Genomic DNA, 15,790 nt, shown 5'->3' on the forward strand with positions numbered 1-15,790 from the left:
TATAACTAAGTTTTACAAAGTTCTTCTTATGTAAAATTAAAATCTGCCCACCAAAAAAATTCCATCCCTGGTGCTTCCATTTGGCCTCTGAAAATTTAAGAAATTAATAAACCATCTAGGCCAGGCATGGTGGCAGCTCACGCCTGTAATCCCAACACTTTGGGAGGCCAAGGCGAGTGGACCACTTGAGGTCAGGAGTTCGAGACCAGCCTGGCCAACATGGTGAAACCCCATCTCTACTAAAAATACAAAACTTCGCTGGGCGTGGTGGTACGTGCCTGTAATCCCAGCTACCTGGGAGGCTGAGGCAGGAGAACTGCTTGAGCCTGGGAGGTAGAGGATGCAGTGAGCTGAGATCATGCCACTGCATTCTAGCCTGGGCAACAGAGACTCCGTTTCAAAAAAAAAGCCATCTACATGACAAATATTTGAAGGTAACCATCATCTCTTTCTCCAAACTTACTCAACTTGTCCATTTGCTGAATGCACACCAGGCACTGTGCTAGGCATTGAGGACACAGCAATAAACAACATGGACAGGTCACTGTCATTGTGGATGTTACAGCACAGCAGAGAAGCCAGACATTATGGAACTAACGAGGACATCTTTCCTCCTAGTAAATTACCCCTATTTTCCAACAATCCTCATATGCAAATATGACCACACCTTTCAACTGCAGGGCTCCTCACTTCTGGAATGACTCCAATCTACCTGTTAGCTCCAAACTAAACCTAATCCTCCAGACATGCTCTAGCAAACTAAGACAGGAGAATCTTACTTCCCTAGATCTGTATACAATACTAATTCTATTTTGAAGCATAAGATTACATTAGATTTCTCAGTAGCCTCATCACACAATTAGATCATATTAAGTTACAACCCACTAAAACCCCTCATTGTACATGATAAAGATAAATTACTTTGGCACTGATTTTTGCCATAGTGCCTGGCACATAGAGGCATTCAGTAGTCACTGAATCACTGAAGATTTCAGTCTAATCTCATGGACAAAGATTTTCTGACTGCCTTTTTCTTCTTTGAGAGAATAACCCTACTATACCGTCATATCCCTGAAGGTATAAGCTATGCTTTAAAAAGGAAAAGTAAAATTGTTATGTTGGTGTAAGTGAAATTCTGAGTGAAATCTACTTTACACGTGTGAATGAGCATCAAATTCTACTCAGTACTAGCCTATCAAATTTTAGTTTTAAAAAGATTTTTGAAAAAAACTAGAGATAAAATTTTGTGTTACTATTTTTAAATTGCTACATCATCCTGATACTCTGGAATTCTCAGAAATCAACTACAACAGAAAAAAAAAAGTCACCTTGTGAGATATATTCCAAAGTTATCATTCTTTTCCCCTAAAAATCAAAGCTGTGTAGTTTTGTGTCTTAAATAAAAAAAGAGGACTAGAAACAAGTTGAAATCTGTATTTCGAAATTCTCTGATGCAGAAGTAACCTTTGGGAAACTTCCTAAGCAATAAGCACAATGACACTCATACAAACCAAATTTCTCTAAATTATTTCACAAGGACCATACAATAAATTCAGCAACATCAATGATATCAACACATTAACACCACTGGATATGTGTAATTCTAAGAGAACAGCAATAATTAGAAGTCACACCACTTCCCTAGAACGGCAGTTCTAATAGTACAGTCCACAAACCAGCTGCAGTAGCATCAACTGGGAGTCCGTTAGAAATGCAACTTCTCTGATACCACCCCACACTTGCTGAATCAGAAACTCTAGGGATAGTGCCTAGCAAACTGTCTTTTCATAAGCCCTCCAGAATTCTGATGCATGCTAAAGTTTAAGACCACAGCCCTTAATTACCAACATACACTTGTACTCAAATAAATCCTGGAGATAAATGAAAGTAACATCAAAAATGAAGTGGTCCCCATGAGAATATTGTGCAAATAACTGCTGAGGTTATCATATCAGATCACAACATTGTATTTAAAGCATTTTTATGGACATCTTACCCCTAAGTAAAAAAGCATTACCTATTTTTACTAGTGAGGTGGAAACTAAAATAAAATAATAAAATTACTATCTTTTATGGATCAACTACTAAGCACTGTGCTAGGCACTTTACAAACATATATAAAATGTTTATTAAAATGCTATTATTAGTTCATGAACATAAAATGAATTCTGTACAACTGAATTATCATATCTACCACATTTAGTGTATCTAATTTTAAAGTACTGTTTAACAATTACTACTTTTTTTTTTCCATTTTAGTTTACTTATGTATAGCTTAGATTTTAATTACATATGGAGTTCTACATGGCTCAACTTTAAGAAATACAGGATCATAAGGATTTTGGCAAGTTAATGAAAAAGAAGCAAAACATGAGCACAAAAGCCTTCAATGTGATAATAAAAATAAACATATTTAGCTTGCCATGACTGGTACAGATATGCAAACTCTGGGTCCAAATCAAGGCTCTATGCTTCCTATCTGAATAAGTACTTTATTTAACCTCCGGTGAGTCCTGTTATTCTCATGGGTGAAATGAAATAGTGTAATATCTACCTTACAGGGTTCTATATAAACAAGGCACTTAGCACAATGCCCATAACATAATATACACTTAATAAATGTTAGGTAAGTAGCAGTAATAATAACAGTACCCACTATGCGGGTAGGAATACAGAGAAACCAGTGATTTTCCAAAATGAAGAAGACAATCTCCAAATTCACTAACTACAATGTCGTCTCCATCATCTTTTCCAATTTTTCACCAATAAGTTCTGCTTCATTTTTATGATCTCTAAGGACTTCTAAGATCACAAATTGACTCTACTAACTCCAGCAGCTTGACCCTTTCACAAGCTGCTGCTTCCTTTCCCTCTTGTCCATAGCTCCATAAGGACAAGGATTTGCCCTATTTTTGTTCACTGCTATATCTCCCGTACTTATAAAAGTGCCTGCCACATACTAAGCACACAAGAAAAAGTTGTTGATGTATGCATGTGTGAATGAATGAATGAATAAATAAATGGCATATTTCCAACTACAAACAAAACAAGGAAAACAAACTGCAAAAGAACAGAAGGCGATGGTATATTAGAAACAACTAGTGAGACAAACTGTATCCTCCAAGGGTCTAGCCACCATGTTAGATGTGGCACATCTGTGATATACTGAAGGCTATGGCATATAAGAAACAACTAGCGAGACAAACTGTATCCTCCAACGGCCTAGCCACCATGTTAGATATGGCACATCTGTGATATAATCCCAGGCTACATTAAATAGCCTACAACAGGAGGTGCCACAACGGTCCAGAGCCCCTCCAACATAAACACCTAACTACATTTGACACCTGGATTCAAAGAGGATTGGCAGTGGTGCAAACTGACTAAAAAGATTATTATTTTCCTTTCTTAATAAATTCTTATACTTTCACTCATCCTTACAAATAGAACTGCACAAATTCTCAAATGTTTTTAAAGGAATGTCTATAAATTTAAAAAAACTTTTTTTAAGGTCCATACAGTGACTGTTTAAGAAACCAAATTTTTTGTCATCAGGGAGTTTGGTAGTAGGACTCTGAACAAATTCTCATTTCCTATCAACAACTTAGCTGTACAACCTAACAAGCCTCAGTTTCCTCAGGTTTAAAATTTGAAGGTTGAACTACTATATAATCTTATGGTCCCTTGCATATAAACATTCTAAAAAGTCTATGCCTTAAACATATTATTCCTCATTCCATAAAAAATCTTGAAAAAGGTGGTGGCAGGAGATAAGTGAAACAGAGGGGCATTATATTATCTCCCAGGTTGATACTGTTATAATTTCTACTCGATGGGCACATATACTTCTACTATAATACTGAGATTTCTCACTCTAGTACTCGAGAAAAACTACACACTGGAATTCATAAATTTATTCAGTATATAATTACCAGGTGAGAGAGACTACTCTGGTTACTGAGAATGAGGTAGTGAGCAAGAGACTCAGTCCCTACTTTCATAAGCCATGATTACAAATAACAGATGCATTATTTTTAAAAAGTTAGGTAGGTATCTATGACACTGCATGGGTGGGACTGATATTTAACTTGGGCTCTACAGGACATTAACTGAGCAACATGGGGAAGGAGAAAGTGTCTTAGGCAGAGGAAACATCAGTTGGGTCCAGAAGCACCAAGAAAGGATTTCCTTCAGTTAGATTCCTGTGACACCCTTAGAAAGGTCTCTGAGGCTTGAAATCACCTCTGCAAAGAATTTTACTTGCTTTCAGATTCTTTGGGAGGACAGAGTTTCAATGGTATACTGACTGAGGTTCAGTTTTGACCAGTGCCCAAAGATGAGAAGCTTCTAAGTTGTACCATTTCCCATTTAAAAGCAATAGATTTGAAGCTTTAAAATTGTACCATTCTCCATTTCCCCAACCCTCCCCTCCAAAATATTGCATGGCAATTATTTTCTTCTAAGTTTCCTCTTTGAACGGTTCCTGTAAATTCTTTACTGAGCCAAAACCACTTTGCAAAGAAAAATTGCTTATGTTTTCAGAAACCCCCAATTCTTTTCAAAGCTTCCTCTCTGGCCCCTCAGTTTTATATTGCATGGAGCTATACTATTTAACGGCCATCTGCAAAAGGTAGATGAGTTGTCAATCAATTTTTCTCTTTTTGAACCAAATGAGACAGCCCTGCCATCTGGGCCTCTCTGAATACTACTGCCCAGATAGTGGAGCTATAAAATCAGAAGCCATGTTGTTTTGAGAACACTTCACTAAGGAGAGAAGACCGAGGCTCTCACTGACCAAGGGAAGGCAGGACTTTATATGTAAAGGCAGGAGATAAAATAAGTCTCTCATTATTAACCTGGGTTTCCAAAGATTTAAGAAGTATCTCAAAACAAAACTAAACATGCCAAGTATCTTAGAGAATACATTCCTTTTTTATTTATTGGCATTTCCCACTTAATATTTTAGATCTCCTGCTCTAATATATTCTACATTAAGCCCCTGATTTAAGTTTCATTTAAATTTCTTTCTTTTAAATACATATCTCTCCTCATTTAAATTCTCTAGAGTTTCAAGCAAAGAAGTAGGAGTTTAGTGTAAACTTTTATTGTTTGCATTAAGTAATTGGATAGCTTGCCTAAGCTTAATGAAACAAATACCAGTCAGTGCTGCCCTTAGACCTCAAGCCCTAGCAACTTAGCCCTTTTCCTCAGTATATTGTCAATCAGGTGAGGGACTTAAGGTACACCAACAAAATGAATTCCTAAAAGCCAGCCAAATCTCCTATAATGAATATTATTACATGTCCTTTTAAATGGGAAAAAAATTAACTACTTACAAAACATTCAACTTTCATGGACAGCTGGTATAAAATCTAGTTCTCTATATTTCAGTCCCAGAGTAAAAACTAGCCAGTTTGACTTTACTCCAAAGAACCTCAAGTTTTTAAGAAAGTAGAAAGAGAATTTTAAAGATAACTTTAGCAAGGCATTAACATACTGAACTTCATTCACCTCCATAAGGGAGGCAATACTAGCTCTAGTTTTTTTTTGTTTTGTTTTTTTGAAACATGGTCTTGCTCTGTTGCCCAGGCTGGAGCGCAGTGGCATGATCTCAGCTCACTGCAACCTCTGCCTCCCAGGCTCAAGCAATCCTCTCGCCTTAGCCTCCCAAGCAGGTGGGACCACAGGTGCATGCCATCAAGCCTAGCTGATTTTTGGGGCTTTTTTCTTATGGAGACGAGGTTTCAGCATGTTGTCCAGGCTGGTCTTGAACTGGGCTCAAGTGATCTGCTCACCTCAGCCTCCCAAAGTGCTAAGATTACAAGCACAAGTCACCATGCCAGCTACTATCTCCATTTTTAACATGAGAAAAACTGAGAAGTACAACAGAGGTGTGAAAGATGGTGATCTGACTTCCAAAGCCATGCTTCTTAAACATCCTAAAGAGTAAACTTTCCTACAGGAATTAGTTTCCATTACATTACTCACCTTTGCGGTCACGTAAGGACAGTTTTTAAATCTTACATTATTCACAGTTATTTTAAAATAGGCTCTTTTAAAATTTATTTATACTACACTAAGTCAGAGTTTGCCAGAGTCTAAATTATTACCACCCCTTTCCCAAAGTGGTTTGTCTTTCAATGGCCCTAAATGTTTTTCTGAATTTGGATACTGCTCATTTGGCCATTCACAAATACTCAGATTTATCTTCATGTAAGTTGACACATAAGTAATTCTATACAATTCTAGCTTAGAAAATTACTTTATAATTTAATATATAAGGCCATTACACTATGGAGAGAAAGTTGATAAGAACTTCAGATAATGGATAAGAATAAATGGGAAACGGAGATTGCTAGAGATAAAGTGATTTGACTAAACGACTTATCTAAAGTTGAACCATGACCATTATACACAGGCAATATCTACGAGATACTGCAACGCACTTGATGCAGAAGGACTGTTTCAAACACTGAAAGAGAAAAATGAGTGACTACAACCTCAAAGGTCATTTTAATGCTAACAATGAATTTTATTTTAATGCATCATATTTTGTCAGAACCTGCTGAACCAGCATTCAAGATACTGTTTACCAACCATTTTTAAACAGAAGAGCTGAGCTGGGTAATTCAATGAAGTAATTATTAGACTACTAAAAATCATGACAAAACAAGTATACAGTTTTTGATTAATAAGACTTGACAAAAATAAGGGAACAGAGAAGCTTAACACTTCTCAGCTCAAATTGTTTCAAATCCTGGAAGAAAATATATGTGGATTGAGATTCCAAAATAAATACATAAACATGAATATGGCATCTTAATTTTTCTTTTTTTTGAGATGGAGTCTCACTCTGTCGCCCAGGCTAGAGTGCAGTGGTATGATCTTGGCTCACTGCAACCTCCAACTCCGGGATTCAAGTGATTCTCCTGCCTCAGTCTCCCGAGTAGCTGGGATTACAGGCATGTGCCACCATGCCTGGCTAATTTTTATATTTTTAGTAAAGGCAAGGTTTCACCATGTTGGCCAGGCTGGTCTTGAACTCCTGACCTCAGATGATCAACCCACCTCAGCCTCCCAGATTGCTAGGATACAGGCGAACGCCATCACACCCAGCCTAAATTCATATATAATATCTGCATGTGTGACAGAAAAAGAGTTAGCATTTATTATACTTACTTGTGCCAGGTATAACTGTAAGTATTTGACGGGTGTAACTCATTTAATCCTCACAACAACCCTATTAAATCAATTATATTTCAGATGAAAAGCTGAAGCATGGAGAAATTATGTAAAATTGAGGCTTACAGAACTTATAAGTACAGCTGAACCTTCAATAACACAGGTTTGGACTGTGTAGAACCACATATGTGCATTTTTTTTTCAATAAATATATTGAACATTTTTTGAAGACTTGCAGCAATTTGATAAAACTCACAGATGAACCACATATCTATAAATATAAATAAATTTTTAAAGTATGTCATGAATGCATAAAATATGTTGATTCTGGTCAGTTTTATCATTCACTGTCATAAAATATATACAAATCTATTATTAAAAAGTTAAAATTGGCCGGGCGCGGCAGCCCATGCCTGTAATCTCAGCACTTTGGGAGGCAAGGCAGGTGGATCACCTGAGGTCAGGAGTTCGAGACCAGCCTGGCCAACATGGCGAAACCCCGTCTCCACTAAAAATACAAAAAATTAGCCAGGCATGGTGGTAGCGCCTGTAATCCCAGCTACTCGGGAGACTGAGGCAAGGAGAATTGCTTGAACCCGGGAGGCAGAGGTTGCAGTGAGCTGAGATCATGCCATTGCACTCTGGCCTGGGTGACAGAGCGAGACTCTATCTCAAACAAAAAGTTAAAATTTATCAAAATGTATGCACACAGACTGTACATGGCACCATCTGCAGCGGACGGAAATGTAAACAGAGGTAAAGATGCAGTATTAAATCATAACTGCATAAAATTAACTACAGTACATACAGTATTGCTATAATTCAGTAGGCACCTCCTGTTGCTATTGTGGTGAGCTCAGGAGATACGAGTATCTGCTTAACACACTATGTGATGCTAATCATCGAGTGAGCAGTTAGTCTCTCCAGTAAATTGCAAGCTACAGTAAAAAGTGATCTCTCGACGTTCTCATGTATTTTTCATTGTGTTTATTGCAATACCATAACTTTGCGTCACATCATGGGACCCATACAAAGTGTCAACAGTGATGCTAGAAGTGGTCCCAAGAAGCAGAGAAAAGTCATGACATTAGAGGAAAAAAAGAGTTTAATTGCTTGGTAAGTACCATAGATTGAGGTCTGCAGCTGCAGTTTCCTGCCATTTTGAGATAAGTGAATCCAGCATAACGACCGATGTAGAAAACGAAAAGAAAATTCATGAAGCCTTCAATGCAGCTATGCCAGCACGTGCAAAAACCCTGCATGTTTTGGGAAATACCTTTTAATCTTGTATTGAAAATACAACTTTTATGTGAGTGCTGGATTGCTAAGAAAGGCTTACCTATAGACTCTAATGCGATTTGAGGAAAAGTCAAGTCTCCATTATGTGACAGCGCAAAGGCGAATTTAATACCAGCAAAGGATGGTTTGATGATTTGAGAAAGAGGTTTTACTTAAAAATGTCAAGATAATAGGAGAAGCAGCTTCTGCTGACCAAGAAACAGCAAACCAGTTCCCAGATGCCATTAAGAAAATCATTGAGAAGAAAGGATAACTGCCTGAACAGATTTTTAATGCAGACAAAAGTGCCCAATCTAGAAAATAAATGGCACAAAAGACATATATTAGTAAAGAAGAGAAGCAAGTACCAAGATTTAAGATAGGAAGGGACAGGCTATCTCTACTAGTTTTGTGCAAATGCAGTTGAGTTTATGGCACGATTGTCCTTATCTATAGAGCTGCTAACCCCTGAGCCTCCTAGGGAAAAGATAAACACCAGCTGCCAGTCTTTTGGTTGTACAAGAAGGTCTACACAATAAGAACCTATTTTCTGGATAGGTTCCTCAATGATTTGTCCCTGAAATCAGAAAATACCTTACCAGTAAAGGACTACCCTTTAAAGTTCTTCTGATATTGGACAATGTGCCTCTAGCCACCCAGAACCCCATGAGTTCAATACTGAACACATCAAAGTGGTGACTTACCACCCCAAACAGAATGTTTTTATTTCAGCCTATAAATTAGGGGATCATACGGACCTTTCTTCATCAGACATGATAATCTATGAAAAGGACTGTCAACACTATGGAAGAGAACCTGGACAGAGAGAACATCATGAAGTCTGAAAGGATTACATCATTGAAGATGCCACTGTTGTTACAGAAAAAGCCATGAAAGTCATCAAGCCCAAAACAACAAACTCCTCCTGGAGGAAACTATGTCCAGATATTGCACATGATTTACAACAGAGCCAACCAGGGAAATCATGAAAGAGATTGTGAATATAACCAAAAAAGGTGGGAGATGAAGGGTTTCAAGATGGACCTTGGAGAAATTCCAGAACTAACAGACACCACACCAGAGGAATTAACAGAAGATGGACGACATGATGGTGATGAGTGCTTTCAAAACAGCGCCAGACGATGAGAAGATGTAGAAGGAGCAGTGCCAGAACACAACTGACATTAGACAATTTGGCAGAAGGGTTCAGATTATCCAAGACTACAAATGACTTATTTTATGACAGGGACCCATCTAAGATATAGTCACTGAAACTAAAGCAAACAGTGGGAGGAGAATTGGTACCATGTAGAAACATTTTTAGAGAAACTAAAAAAAGCAAAAAAAGTCAGACAGAAATTATAAGGCATTTCCATAATATGTCTGCCTGTCCTTTCATCTTCTCTGCCTCTACCACCAGAGACAGCAAGACTAACCAACCCTCCAGCCTGAAGACAAGGAGGATGAAGACCTTTATGATTATCTACTTACACTTAATAAATAATAAATGTATTTTTCTTATGATTTTCTTACTAATATTTTCTATACTCTAGCTTACTTTATCATAAGAATACAGTATGTAATATATATAACATACAAAATATGTGTTAATCTACTCTGCTATTGGTAAGGCTTCCAGTCAATAGATGACTATTAGTAGTTCAGTTTTTAGGGAGCCAAAAGTCATATACAGATTTTCGACTGCACAAGGGATCAGTGTTCCTAACGCTCACATCATTCAAGGGTCATAAGAAACTTACCCATAGTCAAATTTACCCAAAATAAAACCAGTGAGCGGTATAGCCAGAATTAAACTCAGCCCAACTTCAGAGCCTGCATTCTTATAGAAAATACACACACCCACACACACACACACACACACACACACACACACACACACAAATATATAGATACCATTAAAATAAGTGGCATGGGGGTAGAACTTTGTCTTATATACCATTGTAATCCCCATACGAAATAATATCTGGCACTTGGTAAGCATTCAAAATATATTTCAAAAGAATGAATACAGAGTGTGAACATATTTTTATAAATATTATGGAACATAGATACTCTTTATATAATGATTATTTAGCAATATATATTTTACATAATGGTAATTTAGCAATAAATTAAATAAAATGGGTTCCTCATCCACAGATTTAACCAAATGGGAATCAAAAATATTCAGGGAAAAATAAATAATAAAAGCCAGGCTCAGTGGCTCACACCTGTAATCCCAGCTGCTCAGGAGGATGAGGTGGGAGGATCACTTGAAGCCAGGAGTTCAGAACCAGCCTGGGCAACATAGTGAACCCCCATCTCTAACAAAAAAAAATTTTTTTTATCAGTCAGGTGTGGTGGCACCTGCTTGTAAGTCCCAGCTACTAGGGAGGCTACAGCAGGAGAATCACTTGACTGCAGGAGTTGGAGGCTGCATTGAGCTATGATCACACCACTGCACTCCAGCCTGGGCAACAGAATGAAATCCTGTCTCTAAAAAAATAAAGAAAATTAAAAAAAATACAATTTTTAAAAATACAGATTTTTAATATATAGTATAACAACTATTTACATAGTGCTTACATTGTATTGTAAGTACATCTAGAGATGATGTAAAGTATACGGGAGGAAGTACACCAGTTATATGCAAGTACTATACTATTTTATATAAGGAACTTGAGCATCTGAGGGTTTTGGAATCCTTAGGGATCCTGGAACTAATCCTCCATGCATATCAAGGGAGGACTGTATTTAACCAGCATTAAGTCCTGGTTCTGAATAAAACCAAGAGGACGTTTATTTTGGTCATCTACATTTCTGTGTAAATAGCATTGAAAATGGCACTCAGAATTTAAGTCAAGGTTTCCTTCCTTTCCACAGGAACACAGAAAAGGTGATTTTAATTCACAATAAAATTTTGTCACAATCTGGAAATATGCCTGCATAGCTTCAAAATGATGCAAGAGAAAAAAAAAAAAACTCAGCCCATAACTGAAAGCCTAGGACTATAATTATGGATTACCTACAGCCATAATCCTAAATAGCTTTCATCTCCCCCTTCCAGATGATTGCCTCCCATTTACACATTGTATATTACTTTATACTTAAAGTCCCTATTTCAGTTCTCATTTGGGAACAAGTACCACCTGTCCTGGATGCTCTTGGACCTTCTTCTTAAATATTTTCTCCTACTGCACTGAAAAATACATTTATATTTGAAAAGTATTCTGATTTTAGTTCATAAGTTAATGTTACTATATCCATGGCTCCTGCACCCACTCTCTCTCAGAAATTCACAACCAAAACTACCGAGGAGGAAATTACACAACACCACAAAGTATCCTTGTCTTCCTCTACTGAAATGACCTATGGCCACTTCTTTGTCTAACTTGAACTGAATATTTAGAGGCATCTTAAACCGAGATCATCAGCTTTTTATCTTAAAGTACACATCAAATGTCATAATATTCAATATATGGGTGAATAATGGTGGGAATGGGGAGGTAAAGACACCACCATTAAACTGTGTCTTATCAGCAGAGCTTAATGGCCAACGTGGTGAAACCCTGACTCTACTAAAAATACAAAAAATTAGCCGGGCGAGGTGGCGGGCGCCTGTGGTCCCAGCTACTCGGGAGGCTGAGGCAGGAGAATGGCGTGAACCCCGGGGGGCGGAGCCTGCAGTGAGCCGAGATCGCGCCACTGCACTCCCGCCTGGGTGACAGCAAGATTCCGTCTCAAAAAAAAAAAATTAGCCGGGCGTGGTGGCGGGTGCCTGTACTCCCAGCTACTGGAGAGGCTAAGGCAGGAGAATCTCTTGAACCCGGGAAGCGGAGGTTGCAGTGAGCCGAGATCACACATTGCACTCCAGCCTGGGAGACAAGAGCGAAACTCCATCTCAAAAAATAAATAAATAAATAACCTGTTTTACAGAAGTTATGGGAAGACATGCTCATGCTTGACCTGTTACTATTGTTTAGAAAGTATCTATACCCCTCCCCACGCATCCTACCCTGTAGCATCCTTCACTGCAATAGGCACTGCTGCTGTGTATTTACTAAGATGCTGGAGACAGACAATCATGAAGTCAGCTGAAAGAAAAAGGAACCTGAGGTCAAATGCAGACATCTCTGGGCAAATCCCTTTCATGAGACAACTATCAACTCCTCCTGCAAGCAGCGGCCCCATCCAAGATGGGCAGCTCGAGCCCTGGACAGATGACAATGTGAAATGGCTTCCTCCTGAAGACAGAAACTAGGACAATAATCCTGGTTCCGTGACCTGAGAGACATGGGTGGGGTCTCATAAAGAGGACAGTAAGCTATGAAATAATGTGAGAATCTCAGTACACTTAAGTAGACAAAACATACATCAAGTCTTTTACATTGTTTTGCACTTAACGTTTCTTTTTCATAAGGGACACTTTTTTCAGGACTCGAATTTTGAAATTATGTTCACTGATAAGGCCAGGGAAACCTTAGGTCAGACAAAGAGATGACATTACCATTGTAAGCCCTATGGAGGAAAGCAATCAATAATTCTCCCTTCTTTTTGATTTCAAAAGACCTTCCAGCTTGAACCAAAATGCAACCTCTCACCCTATACCTGCATTTAGCTTCTCAGATGTGGAGCTGAGAGAGGTGGATGTGAGTGGCCTTTCTGCTCCCCTACACAGACACACACACACACACACACACACACGCACATGCACACAACCTAACTCATTCTGTCTCTTTTTATACTAGATGTGCTAAATGTTAAAGCTTAGCATGCTCCTCCATGAAGCCAGAGTAAACATTTTTAAGGAAAAAATAATTATACAAAGTCCCTTATTATTTTTGTAAATCAACTAGACTTTGAATTTCTAATCATTTTTGATTCATACATTGAGCTGCTAATTTGATTGATGCATAAAGGTTAATGGCTGCTGTCTTTATAAACTGTGCTTGTTATCATTACATAATTTGCTTCTTTATTCTGTTTAGTGTTTATAACCTTTGATTGTACCTTTTTTCATATTTCTTTGGCACAACTTTGCCAATCCATTAATTTTTAACCTTTATTAAGGTTAAAACAAATTACTTTGTTTTAACTGCATTTCATATAAATACATAGCTCTTATTGTGCATGTAGCAGCCTTGATCTTTAAATGGGTAATTGTGCCCAGTCACAATTATTAACAGTATAACTGATATACTTTATTTCTTCTATTTTATATCATGTTTAATATTAATTTTACTTTTTTCCTTTTCCTCATTTTCCTGGTTGTATCAAGTTACCATACCCTCCCCCTAACTCCCACCAAAAAATCTCATACTCTTTTCTCTACTGTTGTTTAAAAACACACAACTATTTCCTCAAACACTACTCCAGCAAACCCAGTAAGATGAAATCGCTTGAATACTTTGACTTTCCCCCCAACCCAATTCTGAGCTAAGAGTTCAGTACTTTGAAGCTCATAAAACTCTTAAGTTTTTTTCCTCAAGGATTTTTCTTCAATTTCAAGAATCTTTATTAGCACTTTATAAGACAATCCCGGTCTATCACTTATGTACACAAGGCAAAGACTGATCCTCAGGGGTGCTTCCCCTCCTCTCCATCTTCCTCTACATGGAAGTCTCTGCTGTAATTAATTTGGTTAGAATTATTTTTTAAGTATTATCCTAAGATGGACTACTGTGTTCAACATTTGGCTATGACTCTCAGCTTCTCACCCCTCTTCTGCTCTCTGCTTCATGATGTTGGGGCTGGCAGGGAGGGCAAGGTCTCTAAACACATTTCTGCTTCATAGCTGGGTCCCTACTAGGACCCAACAAGGGAAGCCAGAGGGAAACTGCAAGGCTGGGGAAGAACAAGGAGCTGTTTCCCGTTTGCTTCCTATCGTATCACTCAGGCCTCACTGCTTCCCAGCAACAGCAGCAGTTGAGTCCAGTCTGCACTTTGTTCGAGCTGAGTCTGCTTGCAAAATCAGCCTCAGTGCACCCCACTCTGGAGACACTGACCCTACCTCCTGGCACACTCTTGAAAATCTCAGTCCCAGACCCACAGGTCTCTCCTCAGAGCTCCATGACAGCAATCTACCAGCTAGGAAATGCCCCTTCCTCAGAGATATGAGCTACATCCCACTGAGCCTCTCCTCCAAGCTTTAATGTTTTAACAACTACCTCTTCCCATTGCTCCCCCAGTGCTACATCTGAGATACCTTGGAACTGCAATGTCCAATACAGTCCCCATTAGCCACATGTGGCTACTGAGCCCAGAAATGTGGCTAGTCCAATCCAAAACTTGCTTAATCATAAAATATACACTGGATTTTGAACACTTGGTGTGAAAATAAATTTTATACTCATTATCTGATATTATTTTAGATACACTGAGAAAAAATAGAATTATTTCTACCTTTTTTACTTGTGGCAGAACTAGTAGAAAATTAACTACAATGATGGCTCACATAATATTTCTGTTAAATAGTACTGCTTTAGAGTTACTTTTTTTTGTTTTTGCCTTTTCAGCTCTTGAATGCCTCATTAACAATTCTTACATTAAATTCTCTGTATAAAAATAACTGGTATGTTTGATCTCCTTAATGGACTCTGCCTGCTACAGTTAAAATTAATAAATTTTCTAAATCCTTGCATATCCATGGTCCTCTTTTTCACCCTAACAGCTGAGTGACAGCTCAACAGAGAATTGTGGGCTTGCAGTCCTTTTAGGTGTCATTCCGTCTTCTAGCTTCCAGTCTGGCAGAAGAAAAGCCTAAACCCAGGCTGATCCCATTTCCTTTACAATTAGTGTTCTTTCTCTCTGGAAGCTCATAAGGCTTTCTCTTTATCCTTAGAGTTCTGAAATTTTAGCAGACGATGACTAGGTGTACATGTTTTCTCATCAGTGCCTCCTAGAATAAAGAGTCCTTTCAATTTGCAGACTCCAGTTTTTCTTCAGCTCAGTGAAATGTTTTATATCATATAATTATCACCTCCTCTCAAACTCTTCCCTTTATCTCCTTCTAGAATTTAGTTTAATTGACCAAATATAACATGCATGAAGTTACTTTCCTCCACTCTTCACTATCTATGAACTCAAAATGCAACTTAAAATTGAGGCTGTGTTAAAATCAAGTAGTAATCATTGTCAATGCCACAAACATCAAAGCACCACTGAACTATTCCAAGAGTTAGTCCAAGACACACCTCTTCTAAGTTCTCATTTGTCTCTTTCTCTCTGCCTACTGTGTCCCATAGATGACCCCTTCTTTCATCTGCCTATGCACCAGAGCTCAGTTCCCACTGTTGGGGTGACTTAAGTGGAAGGATCCACTAAGTGGTGG

General features: G+C 38.2%; 1 protein-coding gene across 2 annotated transcripts in view; it reads right to left on the bottom strand.

Moving 5' to 3' along the window:
- CHCHD3 (coiled-coil-helix-coiled-coil-helix domain containing 3) overlaps positions 1–15,790 on the bottom strand; it is a 294,025-nt gene that overhangs the window by 187,508 nt on the left and 90,727 nt on the right. The window lies entirely within an intron of this gene.

This window comes from Hylobates moloch, unplaced genomic scaffold, assembly GCF_009828535.3.
Source record: "Hylobates moloch isolate HMO894 unplaced genomic scaffold, HMol_V3 SCAFFOLD_1, whole genome shotgun sequence".
NCBI lineage: Eukaryota > Metazoa > Chordata > Mammalia > Primates > Hylobatidae > Hylobates > Hylobates moloch.